General features: G+C 39.0%; 1 long non-coding RNA gene across 2 annotated transcripts in view; it reads left to right on the top strand.

The window, feature by feature from the left end:
* LOC147371931 (uncharacterized) overlaps window positions 1-15,745 on the top strand; it is a 190,382-nt gene extending 174,637 nt beyond the window's left edge. The window contains exons 1-3 of one of the 2 annotated variants that reach the window (XR_015163853.1): window positions 1,454-1,664; window positions 3,571-3,644; window positions 15,571-15,745. This is a non-coding gene — a long non-coding RNA (uncharacterized LOC147371931). Of the gene's footprint in view, window positions 1-1,453; window positions 1,665-3,570; window positions 3,645-15,570 lie in introns of those variants that run through there. The other variant, XR_015163854.1, reaches the window with a different exon arrangement.
* The last annotated feature ends 792 nt before the right edge of the window (window positions 15,746-16,537 follow it).

Raw genomic sequence — 16,537 nt, 5'->3', positions numbered from 1 at the left:
GGTGTCTGGATCCTATAGCTGTATTTCCATGGGAAATCTTATGAAGCCAAAAATCTTCTGGGATTTTTTCAGAAAATTTGATGGAATGAAATCCACATCTCATCAAGGCTAGAACACCTCGAACGGCCAACAATATAGTGATTGAGCTACTAGTCCCATTAACTGTCTTATCCTGCTTATTACTCACAGTTTCCTAAAATCAATGTTTAAATGGCACAAACTTTTCAATTATTTGTGTCATAATGATCATACACAATTGAATACATTAATCAGTCATTGATTAAATTTTATGAATAGGGTTGAGAAGTTTAATGGGCCAAATAAGTCAGGATTGTATTACAATATAACTTTACATAAATGTTCAGTTGTGTCCAACTGTTTGTGACTCTATGGACTGTAGCCCACCAAGCTCCTCTGTCCAGGGCATTCTCCAGGCAAGAATACTGGAGTGGGTTGCCATGCCCTCTTCCAGGGGATCTTCCCAACCTGGGGATCGAACTTGCACCTGCCTGCATTTCCTGCATTGCAAGCAGAATCTTTACCCACTGAGCCATCTGGGAAGCCCACATGTTATTCATTCATAAAAATACCCACTAGCTGTGAAAGTAACATAGTAGGCATGGTCTTAAGTTAGTAACCATCAGAGTTACACTGTGAGAAGAATTAGACCTCTGGAGAATGAGATCAGTTCAGTTCAGTCACTCAATTGTGTCTGACTCTTTGTAACCCCAAAGACTGCAGCACATCAGGCTTCCCTGTCCATCACCAACTCCCAGAGCTTGCTCAAACTCATGTCCATCAAGTCAATGATGCCATCTGCATCTCTGAGTCATTCTGTCCAAATGCTGTGTTGCTGCTATCAAAAAGCAATAGATTTATGGTTAAGTGAAATATTCCTCTATCCATGTATTACTTTCTTATGAAAGGATGATAAAGCCTAATATTTTTATTGAGTTTATTTTAACTATATGGTCATTAATATGTGTTTTTAGAATTTACCCTCATGGACATGAAAGATTATGGATTTAGACTTTTTTGACTTGGCCTAGAAAATATTACTTACAGCCAAAGTATTGCAAAACAAATAAGCAATATAAATTCATGTCATGTGCTTGCTTGTTTCCTGATATAGACTTCTTTCTGAATTAAAGCCATCAAGTTATACACTGCTTTATCACGCTCCGCAGAGTCACCATATACTCTTTAAAGCATAACTGATCTATATAAAAACAGTCTATAGAAAATATTTTTCATTTACATTTAATATCCTAGCCTTCGTTTGCCTACATATGGTTTTAATAGCTTAATAGCCTTCATCTTTTCCCTCCACATTTTTGACCACTGTATTTGTTACTTATTACTACTTAACAAATTACCCCCAAAATGTTCAGCTTAAATCAATTAACATTTAGTAAGCCGCAGTTTCTATGAGTCAAGAATTTTGACTCACCTTAGCTGGGCCCTGGGACTCACAGTCTTAGCCAGGTTGTTAGCTGAACTGCTATCATTTAAAGACTCAACTGGGAAAGGATCTCCTTCCAAGCTCACTCATGTTATTGATCAGAGGCCTCCCTCAACTCCACGTCCATCAAAAGGGTATCTCCATATGGCAGCTCATAACATCTGACTTCCATCAGAGCCAGCAAGTAAGGGAGCAAGACAGGGTAAGAAAGATGGAAGTCAGAGTCTTTTGCCATCTAATCTTGGAGGTGATGGCCCATCACTGTCTCTCTGTTCTGTTAGAAACAAGTCACTAGGTCCAGTCCACACTCAAAGAACTTGATTCCCAGGAAGCAGGATTCTTAAGGGTCAGGTCAGAAACTGTCTCCTACATTCTCCAACATAAATGGGTAAGATCCACAAAGTGCATCTTTGTACTTTGAATATCCCTAACTACAATATTATCCCTAATTACAATCCAGAGAAGGCAATGGCAACCCACTCCAGTACTCTTGCCTGGAAAATCCCATGGATGGAGGAGCCTGGTAGGCTGCAGTCCATGGGGTCGCGAAGAGTTGGACATGACTGAGCAACTTCCCTTTCACTTTTCACTTTCATGCATTGGAGAAGGAAACGGCAACCCACTCCAGTGTTCTTGCCTGGACAATCCCAGGGACGGGGGAGCCTGGTGGGCTGCCGTCTATGGGGTCGCACAGAGTCAGACACGACTGAAGCGACGCAGCAGCAGCAATTACAATCAAAGTCACTTATAAAATATTTAAATACAAAGAACAAAGGGGAACTTCCACCTAATCTGGATTCGCCAGTGTATCTACCTCTCTGATTGTTGTTCAGTCGCCTAGTCATGTCCAGCTCTGCTACCCCATGGACTACAGCATGCCAGGCCTCCCTGTCCCTCACCATCTCCTGAAGTTTGCCCAAGCTCATGTCCATTGTATAGGTGATGCCTCCAGAAATCTCATTCTCTGATGCCCTCTTCTTCTTCTCTGATTATTTCTTATTAACTACTGCAACACTCTCTTAATGGATTTTGATCAAATCCATTATGTCACTAAGAAATATCAGGATTATAGCTTAAGTATCTTCTTAAACTAAAATGCTATTGAAAGGATTTTATAGATATAAAAGTAGCACTGTCTGTTTAAGTATGACTCACATAGCCTTAGATTTTTCCATTATTGTTTGTACCTTTTTCTATTCTTCCATCTAGTCTAATTTTTCAATTTTAATGACAGTGAAAGTGGTTTAATGGAATGGTATAGGAGAAGCAAAATATTTTGAGTAGTAAAATGTTTATTCATATTTAATTAAGAATACTTTCTTGCTCCACAGGGATGAACTGAAGATTATATGGCAAAAAGAGAATCAGAAACTATTATAGGACTCAGACTTTTTAATTCTCCCAAGTAATTCTGAAATTGACTACAGATGTCACATATATCTTCTGGAACAGTTTCACCATGTCATCTATGAACCATACCACTCCAAAGGGGAAACAAATGTGTATATGATTTGAGAGACACATAATAATATTTATTATACATGTATACATACTTGGCCCATTTATTTATGTATGCAATTCATGAAGCTCTAAAGCTTCACTTCCCACTCTATTAAATGAAGAAACACTGTCCTTTGTGTATGTAAAGTGGTGTATTAGTCAGTGTACACTAAAGTATGACAAGCAAACCAAAATCTAATGGCCTAACACAAAAACAGTTTATTTACTCATCACCCTGGTTGATTTCTGTCCTCTCACATCAGGACAATGAGTCCTGACCCTAGAATATTGTCACTGTCAGTTGCTTTCTTGCACAGTGCTTTTGAAACAAAGAAACCAATAGCTAGGACTTCATCTAACTTCCAGAACAGGTTGACTGTTTTGTGCCTGTCCACTAATAAATACCTGTTAGTACTGCAGTATAGGATCTGGTTGTAACATATTACCCAGTAGAAGGGTTGGGGTGGCAAGCAGAACATAAACCTCCTCTACCTTCAAATATCAGATATTATCTATCTATACCAAAAAATAAAACTGAGAATTATAAATGCCCAAAAAACGTGTGTCAGTTTTCCAGGCAATAACATACTCTTCATATTGATTTTCAGACAGAGCATCTTTTCAGCCGTCATCATTGAATTGATCTGGATGAGAAAGGAGTAACTGAGAGACTTCAGGAAAGGTATATGCTCTATTGATTATGTAACTAAGTATACCGGTTCCCTAATGATAACTTTTAATGTGCATTGGACATTCAGATAGTTGAGACATTTTAATAACAATATTTCACTTCATATGACACAGAGATTTTACATTTGTTTATATTCTTCTGGGAAAGATATTATTGGAAAAACAGCAAGTGAAACTCTGAAAGCTTTTTCTTTTAACTGTGAGTGAAATATTCATCTTTGTTGTTATGAAATCCAAGGAAGTGGCAGATCCAGGTACATTTTCTGGAAGCCTGCTTCAATCTCTCTTTCTAAAACTCAACATATTTCTTTCATGAACAGAGATCAAAGTGGTAATGTTCCTTTCCGTCATGGTTTACTCATGGATTCAAAAGAAAACCAAATTTACAGGCGAACTTTGCATTTCTGAAAGAGAGTAAATTAACATTCCATTACTTCAACTACATTCTAAAAGAATAAAAATCAGAAATTCAAGACAGGTAAAAACCAGATTAGTAGTTGTCTTAAAAGAATCACTACAAAAAATCTAACTTTGTAGCTTTGCTTTCAGTAGATCTTATCCTAACATGTTATTTATTGGAACAGTCTTTGTAATTCATAAAGTAATTTCTCTATACATTTATACTTCTGCTGATAAAGGACTAATAACAAAGTCTCTGTAAGGCCCCCTGTAGTTGTGATAACCTCAAATCCTCTTAAAAATCTAGACACAGTCATAAGAGAGTTGTCACTTTCTAATAGATATTCATACTTATGAGAGCTTCTGACAAGCATTTTCACCTTTTGTACCTAAAATTTTATCTGATTCACATGATTTAAGCAGATAAAGCAGATGAATGAAATGACTTTAGTTTCTCTAAGGGCAGTCTCAATAGTCCAAAATTACTTTTTTCCTCTTGCAATTTCATTACCTTTTCTTTCATATTCCCATAGAAAACTTAATTTAAAAATTACATCTTCCAGTCCAGTTTTCCCTTGTGTTTCTGAAGAGTGTGATGTACACCCCATGGGGCAGCAGAGATGAAAATTCTTACTATGGCTTCCCACTTCCCTCACATACATCTTCAGGAGGATTGGGGTTGGGTTTAAATTTCAAAACTTTGAATTAAGGTTCATAGTAGTTTCCTATAAAATAGGTAGTTGGAATACTACTCAGCCATAAAAAAGCACAAAATAATTCATTTGCAGCAACATAGATGCAACTAGAGATTATCATACTAAGTGAAATAAGTCAGAAAGAGAGACAAATACCATGTGATATCACTTATATATTGAATCTAAAACATGACAGAAATGAACCTAATTACAAAACAGAAGCAAACTCACATAGTGAACAGACTTGTGTTGCCAAGGAGAAAGGGTGTGGAGATGGAAGGACTGGGACCTGGGATAAGCAGATGTAAACTATTACATACAGAATGGATAAATAACAAGGTCCTACTGCATAGCACAGGGAATTAACTATATTCAATATCCTGTGATAAACTATAGTGGAAAAGAATATTAGAAATGTCTGTTTGTGTATAACTGAGTCAATTTGCTGTACAGCAGAGATTGGCACACATTGTAAATCAACTATACTTCAATTTTAAAAACAGGGAGTTGGCTTTCTCTTTATGACTCATTTCACTTAGGATGAGGGACTTTAGGATTTGCAGATACATATAGAATGGATGGATAACTATATTCAATGTCCTGGGATAAACCATAATGGAAAAGAATATATATATATATGTATAATTGAGTCACTTTGCTGTAGAGCATTATAAATCAACTATACATCAATTAAAAATAAATTAATAAAAACGCACCCAAAAAGAGACTGATTAGGAATTGAGAACAAAATTCAGAAGGATTGCTTTTGTAAAAAGAGTACAGAACCCTTAGTCTGCCTCCATTTACCAAGAAGAATTGAAAAGACAGACAAAGGGAAAGAACAGAGGGTCTTTACTTCAGGGTTGTGGCTCAAAAGATGAACCCCCACCACCACCAACCGCCCACAAACACAGCCTCGGCAGCTCCGCCAGGCTCTCCCAGCAGAGCAGCACGTGAGACGCCCTCTCAGAGTCCAGAATGCGGGGAAGGACTGGTGATGCTGCTCCACCTGGGCAGCTCACCTACCGCTTTCATCCCCTCAAGCTGTTGCGGTTGGGCTCCATTCTAGCTACGTGGGGGCTCCGTTCTAGCTTTGCCTCTGAGACTTTGCATCTGCTTTCCCCTGGCCTGAATACACTTCCTTCACATTCCCGCATGGCTCACTCCCCTAACTCCTCAGAATCCTTGCTTTAATGCCACAATCTTGTTGAGGCCTCTTCTGATCATCGTATTTAAAAATTCCAACCCCTCTATCTGTTTTCTCCTGTTTCCCCTTTCCTGCTTTGTAAGTTTCTCCACAGAATGTATCCTTGTCTGCCCCAGATGTCCTCCAGGCTATGCCCACATCCATTCTCCAAACTTCTCTGCCCTGCTTTGTGTTCAGGGAGACCGACCTGATGGACTCCATCAGCAGGCTCACTTGTCCTCTGGCTCCCTTTTGGGTTTGACCAAAGGGAGGCAGTAGAAGGAAGTTTGAGAGAGGATGAGAGAGGATTAGAGATTTATTCTCCTAGCTCCATTTCTGCCAAGTCCTATGGTTCAGCTGCCTCCCTATATAAAGACCTCCCCTCCTGCCAGGTGGTCCCCTCCATTCAGCTTCCCCCTCTGGGTGCTAATGACTTCATCTCTTCATCCATCTTTTAGGCCTCAGGCTGTTTGGAGCTCCCTGCTGTTGCTAGCTCCAGAGCACAGTGTGCTTCTTATTCTTTTAAACCTGCTTTATGAAGTTAATTAATAACATTTATTAAACTCTTTACTGAGTTAATTATCAATTAATCATATTGTTAATTATTTACCTTTATTAAGCTCTTCTCATGTTGCCCATTTTAACTGTGACATTATTTAATTTCCTAATTGCTGCATCATCTGACATCCTATTTTTTTACTTAATGATTAATTTATCATCTCTCCCACTAAAATGTCAGCTCCAGGAAATCAAGAATATTTGTCTGCTTGCATGCTGCTGTATTCCTAGCACCTACAGCAAAACATGACACATAGTAGGAGCTGAATAATTGATTATTGAATAAATTATGAAATAACAAATGTATGTATGGCTCAGGAAGGGACATGAAAAGTCAAGTCCATAGATTCCTATCTTCTCTACATACTGCGTCCCTGCCTTTACAGAGGGTGTCTTTTCTTTCTTTTATTCCTTCTTCCTTTCCTTTCTTTTCTTGTGTGTGTTGTTGCCAAAAGCAAATGTTTTCACTAGGTGGGCATTATTTCATCTCCCAATTTATACTTAGCATTTTTATAAAACATCATCTGGAAGTATCTTAGCAAATTCACAAATGTAAACCCATGTATTTACAATCTGACACAGCTTCTACTTCTTAATGTTCATAAACAACATTGCTGAGCCAGTGGTGAAGTCATTTTAAAACAAAAGAGCAGTCCAACAATGAGGAGAAAATTGCCACTAAAGCTAATATCTGGATAGACAAAAATCCCTAAAGTACAGATTCTAATATTCTGGTTTTTGTTTGTTTTTTTTTTTTTAGCTTTTTTTTCCATCTGGGATTTATTTATTTTTATTTTATTTTATTTTTAAACTTTACATAATTGTATTAGTTTTGCCAAATATTCTGTTTTTTAAGCATTGACTACAACATAAGAGAGAAAATACAATACCCAAGCACTTACAACAAGCATACAATTAGCGCTCAAACAGTATTTGTTGAATTCATAAATGAGTAAAGTCCTTCTGTACTAAGGAAATATTTTGAAATGACAGAAGATACTGTGGTAGATTGGATAAATGTTTCCAACTCCTTGCTCCCTCCTTGTAATGGAGAATTACATCCCCACCTATCATCTTGTGAGGCATATCCTATGAAAGGAGTGGTTCTCCCCATCTACTTGATTTTGAGGATGACCATGTAATATTGACATACTTTCATTGATGGGATGTAAATGGAAGTAGCAGTGTACCAGTTCTCAGTTGAAGCTTTAAGTGGGATTGCTTGATTCAGCATGCTTTTCTACTCCTATTTTCTGCCATGAAAGACCAGCATGTGCAGATAGAGGACCTTTCAGACAAATTTCCAAACTAAGAAGATGCAGAGAGTTAATCCTCAGTCTACTGGTAGCCAGAATGCACAGAGCCACAGCTGACCAAAAGCAAACATGTAATATGAATAATAAGTACCTATAGGTTGTTTGTTATGCAACATTACCATAAAGAATACAGAAACTGGTACCTAGAAATGGGGTGTTGATGGAACAAAACTTAAACTAGATGGATGGAGGAGGGAGGAAGAAAAGTGTTATTAGAAACAGAAAATTGGCAGCCTGGACTAGGTAATGACAAACTATTTGGTAGAATTATCATATATATTAACTTTTACCCTCAGATTGCCTTTCATGATAAAGTTGTTGCTGCCATTTTTATACTGATGGGTCAGCCCTTCATGTCACCATTTTGTAGCAACTTGGATTTTCTGTCTCTTGAGTTTCTTTCTTGTTACTAGTATATGCAGAATGATGATAGTACAGTGTGTTATTTAGGAAGCAATTTGTCATTGAGATGGAAAGTGGATGTATAATATTAGTTTTCCATCCCATGAAGCCATATTTAATGTTCAAGAAAAAAAAATCTATTTTTTGTACAATATTCTAGATGCAACTCAGTGTAGCAGGTGTTTCCTTCAAATTTGGAGATACTGAATATATAACTGTCTCTTTAAATCCCTTCTCTTTTAGAGTATGCGGTGGTAAGTTTGGGCACATTTACTTTTGATTTCTGCCAGATGATAATGCTTGGAAATAGCCAACTAAGGTGCTTGTTAGAGCAGTGATATCAGCAAATATAAACTCACAGCCACTTTATATACCAGCTTTGCCTCACAGTCTCCTATGAAATTTTTCATCTTTTTCCTCTTCTCTTGATTTTCTGACTTCAGCATAATCTTATTTGAACAGAGAGAAGCTGCCAAATCACAATTATTTTCCACTAAATTTGATGTGATTTTCTTAATCTAATTTTAGTATACTGTATGGATGGTTAGTTTCAATCATTTTCAGGAGGAACTTGTACCTAACTCATAACTTGGCTCTTCACTCACTCCTCAGTCATCATTCTTGGTAATTTTATGGCTTTTTTGGACATCTTAGAGTCACATTTCCTAAATCTTCTCAGAACCATTTCAAATCATCAAATCTCTGCATCCAGGTAAAGGTATACAGGCATAAATATACAAATGTATACATTTTATTTATATAATTCATATTAGTTTTTTTCTCTTTTAGACTCACTCTTTCTCCCTTAAGCTATCTCATATTCCCTTTGTTCTCAAACTTTATAAAATTTACACAGGCTGCCTTTATTTTCTCACCAATCCTTAGCTCCTACAGCCTGGCTCTTGTTCCCTTATTTGTCATGAAATTGATATCCTGAAGTTTATATTTAAATGAGCTCCTAATCAAAAAATCCAATGACTTGTTCTATCCTTCTTATCATAGAGAAGGACTTGAGTATGAGACATTGGAGATTTTGGTCACATTGACTCATATAAAGAATAAGGAATTGGAGGCTAACAAGCTATAGAAGGATAGGACAGGGGAATGGAAATTCAATTTCAGATCCTACTCAAAGTCAGAATGTGAATCTAAGCCAAAATCCAGGATGGTAGAAGAAACAAAAAATAAATGAAGATAAAATCTAGGTGGATTATTCTTTCAGTGAGCTATTGATGCATAATAAAGCATCTAAAAATACAGTGGTTTAAAAAATCAGTTTTACTTCTCAAGATTCTGTCAGTCAAAAATTCAAGCAGGAATCAGTCAGGGTGGCTCTTTTCTATCACGTATACATGATATCAGCTGAGAATGCTCAGCTAGCACTGAAGGATCCAAGATGGCCGCACTCACACACCTGAGACTTTGGTGCTGAGAGTCAACCTGGGTCCATTGTTTCTGTTCCAAATAGCCTCTCACTTTTCACATAGTCTCATTCCTTGTGGAAAGATCCATATTAGGACGTAATACAGATCCCAACATATTGGACTTTGAACATAGGAAATAGTTCGATAAGACTTTAGCAGGTCTTAAGAGAGATATGAGTATATTTTACACCTAAGAAAGACATGAGCTGTGGCAATAGAATAGAGTATGAAAAAAAAAAATGTTTGCAAAGGTGGTCACGAATATGCATGCTGCTTCTCCCATGCAGAATTTGGGCTCACCTGTGACTTACCTTGACTAACAGAATGTGGCAGCAGGAATTCAGTGCCAGTTTGCATCCTGCTACTCTAGAGACCTGGCACCTTTTGTTATGGCTGTCCTAGGCTCCAACTAACAAGGAAAGAAGAAAGATTAGGATATTAAGTGATGATGAAACATTTTCAGGAGACAGAGAGAGAGAGAGAGATCTAACCAGCCCTTGGCCAGTCTGGTCACTCTTAGCCTAGGTGCCATGCAAGTAAAATTATCTTAGACATTCCAGCCCCTCAGCTGAGCTCCCAGTGAATGTAGCCACCTGAGTGACCCAGCTAACACCGCATAGAGAGGATATGACCTGTACTCAATGAACTCTGACGTCCCTTACAACCCACAGAATTGTGAGCAATTAAATTGTTTTTTTAAACCACTCAGTATTGAGTGTTTTGTTAGGATGCAGTAGCCAAATGAAATAAATACTGGAAAAGGTCAGTTTTCATTCCAATCCCAAAAAAAGGCAATGCCAAAGAATGCTCAAACTACTGCACAATTGCACTCATCTCACATGCTAGTATAGTAATGCTCAAAATCCTACAAGCCAGGCTTCAGCAATACATGAACTGTGAACCTCCAGATGTTCAAGCTCGTTTTAGAAAAGGCAGAGGAACCAGAGATCAAATTGCCAACATTCTCTGAATCATCAAAAAAGCAAGAGAGTTCCAGAGAAACATCTATTTCTGCTTTATTGGCTATGCCAAAGCCTTTGACTGTGTGGATCACAATAAATTGGAAAATTCTGAAAGAGATGGGAATACCAGACCACCTGACCTGCCTCTATGAGAAACCTGTATGGACTTCAGAAAGCAACAGTTAGAACTGGACGTGGAACAACAGACTGGTTCCAAATAGGAAAAGGAGTACCTCAAGGCAGTATATTGTCACCCTGCTTATTTAACTTATATGCAGAGTACATCATGAGAAACGGTGGGCTGGAAGAAGCACAAGCTGGAATCAAGATTACCAGGAAAAATATCAGTAACCTCAGATATGCAGATGACACTACCCTTATGGCAGAAAGTGAAGAAGAACTAAAGAGCCTCTTGTTGAAAGTGAAACAGGAGAGTGAAAAAGTTGGCTTAAAACTCAACATTCAGAAAACAAAGATCATGGCATCTGGTCCCATCACTTCATGGCAAATAGATGGGGAAACAGTGGCTGACTTTATTTTCTGGGCTCCAAAATCACTGCAGATGGTGATTGCAGCCATGAAATTAAAAGACACTCCTTGGAAGGAAAGTTATGACCAACTTAGACAGCATATTAAAAAGCAGAGACATTACTTTGCCAACAAAGGTCTGTCTAGTCAAGGCTATGGTTTTCCCAGTGGTCATGTATGGATGTGAGAGTTGGACAATAAGGAAATCTGAACGTGGAAGAATTGATGCTTTTGAACTGTGTTGGAGAAGACTGTTGAGAGTCCCTTGGACTGCAAGGAGATCCAATCGGTCCATCCTAAAGGAGATCAGTCCTGGGTGTTCATTGGAAGGACTGATGTTGACGCTGAAACTCCAATACTTTGGCCACCTGATGCGAAGAGCTGACTCGTTGGAAAAGACCCTGATGCTGGGAAAGACTGAGGGCAGGAGAAGGGGACACCAGAGGATGAGATGGTTGGATGGCATCACTGACTCAATGGGCATGAGTTTGAGTAAACTCCAGGAATTGGTGATGGACAGGGAGGCCTGATGTGCTGCAGTTCATGGAGTCCCAAAGAGTCAAACACAACTGAGCAACTGAACTGAACTGAAATGAATACTCCAACCAAATGAACTGGGCTTCAGCCCTCATGAGAAAGTAAGGTGCTAAGCAGATAAAATATTGTACAAGTTTAGACATATGGGGAGAAGGCAGTGGCACCCCACTCCAGTACTCTTGCCTGGAAAATCCCATGGACGGAGGAGCCTGGTGGGCTGCAGTCCTTGGGGTCGCTAAGAGTCGGACACCACTGAGCGACTTCACTTTCACTTTTCACTTTCAGGCATTGGAGAAGGAAACGGCAACCCACTCCAGTGTTCCTGCCTGGAGAATCCCAGGGATGGGGGAGCCTGGTGGGCTGCCATCTATGGAGTCGCACAGAGTTGGACACGACTGAAGCGACTTAGCAGCAGCAGCAGTAGCAGTTAGTCATATGGGCTTGGGAGGGGTTTAAGGAAGGCTAGTATCAGTCTTAACTCTCTTCACACTGAGGACTAATTTTGCAAATATTAGGAAGGAAGCCATGGGAATTTTAGAGCTGCAACTAAGGGGAAATCAAACCAAATGTATTGTTTGGGTTCAGAAGAATATGTATGTTTCACAGTCACTCCCTTGTATAGTTAATTTATTGCTATGGCCCACTGCCCAGATTCATCAGGCATTGTAACATTAATTTGCCAGCAAACAACTTCATCTTGATAAAGATTCTCCCAAATATAACAATCCAAAAATGAGTATGACACTACCAATGAGTTATGAAGCAGAAGTAAACATTTTTAAAATATCAATAATAAAAAACAAATTTCAACAAATATGCTAGAGAAAAAATAATTTTCTACTATCTCAATACATAAGATAAAATATTGTATATGAAAAACCAAAAAACCAAATGGCCAAAAAAGGTGGGAAAGCTATTATAGAATATGTTAAGCTATTATTTTTAAAAGTATTTTTGTTATTTTTCTGGATTCTCTATTTTTAATATCCTTTCAGTTCAGTTCAGTTGCTCAGTTGTGTCTGACTCTCTGCGACCCCATGGACTGCAGCATGCCAGGCTTCCCTATCCATCACCAACTCCTGGAGCTTACTCAAACTCATGTCCATCAAGTCCATGATGCCATCCAACCATTTCATCTTCCCCCTCTCCTCCTGCCTTCAATCTTTCCCAGCATCAGGGTCTGTTCCAATGAGTCAGTTCTTCACATCAGGTGGCCAAAGGATTGGGGTTTCAGCTTCAGCATCAGTCCTTCCAATGAATATTCAGGACTGATTTTTTTTAGGATAGACTAAAGTAAGGTGTCCAAGACTCTCAAGAGTCTCCTCCAACACCACAGTTCAAAAGCCTCAACTCTTCAGCGCTCAGTTTTCTTTATAGTCCAACTCTCACATCCATACATGACTACTAGAAAAACCATAGTTTTGACTAGGTGAACCTTTGTTGGCAAAGTAATGTCTCTGCTTTTTAATATGCTGTCTAGATTGGTCAATGCTCTTCTTCCAAGGAGCAAGTGTCTTTTAATTTCATGGCTACAGTCACCATCTGCAGTGATTTTGGAGCCCAGGACAATGAAGTCTGTCACTGTTTCCATTGTTTCCCTATCTATTTGCCATGAAATGATGGGACCAGATGCCATGATCTTAGTTTTTTGAATGTTGAGTTTTAATCCAACTTTTTAACTCTCCTCTTTCACTTTCATCATGAGGCTCTTTAGTTCCTCTTTGCTTTCTGCCATAACGGTGGTGTCATCTGCATATCTGAAGTTATTAATATTTCTCCCTGCAATCTTGATTCTAGCTTGTGCTTCATCCAGCCTGGTATTTCACATGATGTACTCTGCATAAAAGTTAAATAAGAAGGATGACAATATTGAGCCTTGATGTACTCCTTTCCCAATTTGGAAACAGTCCATTTTTCCATGTTCAGTTCTAATTGTTTCTTCTTGACCTGCTTCAGATTTCTCAGGAGGCAGGTAAGGTGGTCTTATTGTGAACTTGTGACCCACACAGTCAAAGGCTTTGGCATAGTCAGTAAAACAGAAGTAGATGTTTTTCTGGAATTCTCTTGCTTTTTCTGTGATTCAGTGGATGTTGGCACATTGATCTCTAGTTCCTCTGCCTTTTCTAAATACAGCTTGAACATCTGGAAGTTCTTGGTTCACGTACTGTGGAAGCCTCACTTGGAGAATTTTGAGATTACTTTGCTAGCATGTGAGATGAATGCAATTGTGCAGTAGTTTGAACATTCTTTGACATTGCCCTTCTTTGGGACTGGAATGAAAATTGACCTTTTCCAGTCCTGTGGCCACTGCTGAGTTTTCCAATTTGCTGTCATTTTGAGTGCAGCACTTTCACAGCATCATCTTTTAGGATTTGAAAGAGCTCAACTGAAATTCCCCACCTACCTGTGTTTGTAGTGATGCTTCCTACGGCCCACTTGACTTCACATTCCAGGATGTCTGGCTGTAAATGAGTGATCACACCATCGTGGCTATCTGGGTCATGAAGATCTTTTTGTATAGTTCAGTTCTTCATGTATTCTTGCCACGTCTTCTTAATATCTTCTGCTTCTGTTAGGTCCATACTGTTTCTGTACTTTATTGTGTCCATCTTTTTAAAAAACACATGAAATATTCCCTTGGAATCTCTAATTTTCTTTAAGAATCTCTAGTCTTTCCCATTCTATTGTTTCCCTCTATTTCTTTGCATTGATCACTTAATATCCTTAAGCTTTTTACAACTTGTAATTTGTTGTTATTTCTTCTCCCTATTAAATATATTTAGTTACATGTTAAAATAGTTTTTGTCTTGAGTACCACAAAATTCAAAGTTTAATTAACCTTAATTACGTGTATTAATTCATTTAATCCTACACTATGGAAGAAGCTGTTGTTATTATCTGTATTTTATAGCTGAGAAGACCGAGGCAGAAAAAAAATTAAGGTCACAGAAATAGCAGTGGTTGAACCTGGATTTGAACCCGGTCAGGTTGGATTCTGAGACTATCTCTTACTCATTGATTCTCCACCTTACTGCCTCTGGGATGAATAATGCCCATCCCGTGTCCTCAAGGAGTTTACAATTCAATAGAAAGAAAGAAAGTGAAGTCGCTCAACCGTGTCCGACTCTTTGCAACCCCATGGACTATAGCCTACCAGGCTCCTCCATCCATGGGATTCTCCAGGCAAGAGTACTGGAGTGGGTTGCCATTTCCTTCTCCAGGGGAATCTTCCCGACCCAGGGATCGAACCCGGGTCTCCCGCACTCCAGGCAGACGCTTTAACCGCTGAGACAATTCAATAGTAAACTAATATTATAAGTCCAGGCTCTTCCCTGGTAGCTCAACTAGTAAGGAATCCACGTACGATGCAGGAGACCCTGGTTTGATTACTGGATCAGGAAGATCCCCTGGAGAAGGGAATGGCAAACCACTCTGGTATTCTTTCGTGGAGAATCCCCATGAGTAGAGGAGCCTGGCAGGTTACAGTCCATGGAGTCCATTCAGTGTTCTATATATTCTAGCCCAAATTTGGCTATTACAAATTAAAATTATGTGTTTTTTTTTAATTTTTATTTTTTTCTAACACCAAAAGCATTTTGTATTGGGGTATAGCCAGTTAACAATGATGTGGTAATTTCAGATGAACAGCAAAAGGGCTCAGCTGTATGTATACATGTATCCCTTCTCCCCCAAGCCCCCCTCCCATCCAGGCTGGCACATAACAGTGAGCAGAGTTCCATGTGCTATACAACAGGTCTTTGTTGGTTATCCATTTTAAATATAGCAGTGTGTTCATTACCTTCCCAAAGTCCCCAAATATCCCTTCCCCACCAGTGACCACAATTTCATTTTCTAAGTCTGTGAATCTCTTTCTTTTTATAAGTAAGTTCATTTGTATCATTTCTTTTTAGGTTCCACATATGCTGCTGCTGCTGCTGTTAAGTCGCTTCAGTCGTGTCCGACTCTGTGCGACCCCATAGACAGTAGCCCACCAGGCTCCCCCGTCCCTGGGATTCTCCAGGCAAGAACACTGGAGTGGGTTGCCATTTCCTTCTCCAATGCATTAAAGTGAAAAGTGAAAGGGAAGTCGCTCAGTCGTGTCTAACTCTTTGAGACCCCATGGACTGCAGCCCACCAGGCTCCTCCATCCATGGGATTTTCCAGGCAAGAGTACTGGAGTGGGGTGCCATTGCCTTCTCCGAGGTTCCATGTATAAGGGGTTTCATATATTTCTCCATCTAACTTACTTCACTCAGTATTGAAAAGTTATTGCTGAGCCATGAAAGACCGTGGGATTCTTGGCCTCTGGAGGAGAGGAATTCAATCTGGGGCCAGTGACAAGACTTGATCACAAAGAACTTTTGTGTAATAAAGTTTTATTAAAGTATAAAAGAGATGGAGAAAGCTTCTGACATAGACATCAGAAGGGGGCAGAAAGAGTGACCCCCTGCTAATCTTTAGCCAGATGCTATCAGTCTGCTATTTAGAGAAAGGAAATGTCTCAAAGCTCAGAGACTGGCACCAAGCCCCTCACCCACAACATGCAATTTGAGATAACATTGGCACAAAGTGAGTTGTCCCAGGCCATAAAACGATTGATATGAATCTTGAAGAAAAGCAGGTTTCCAAGCAAAGTTATAGTCTCATTAACATAACTTAAGAGACTATAGCTTAAGAAAACATACTGGTTTCTCAAGTCGGTTCTGAGCCTTAGAACCAACTTGAAGAAAGACAGAGTGTAGGGTAAATGCATAATTCATTAACATAACTTAAGAAAAACATTTCCATAAGAAAAACTGCATTGGCTAGCTCACGGTTTGAGAAAAATTAAGTTCAGGTGGAACCAGGTGTCCTCATGGTAACACAGAATTTTAAAGG

Source organism: Bos grunniens, chromosome 5 (genome assembly GCF_055505025.1).
Source record: "Bos grunniens cultivar Pamir isolate PY7600 chromosome 5, Bosgru_T2T1.0, whole genome shotgun sequence".
Taxonomy (NCBI): Eukaryota; Metazoa; Chordata; class Mammalia; order Artiodactyla; family Bovidae; genus Bos; species Bos grunniens.
The sequence above is the reverse complement of the archived record's forward strand: the minus strand, read 5'-3'. Positions and strand labels throughout refer to the sequence as shown.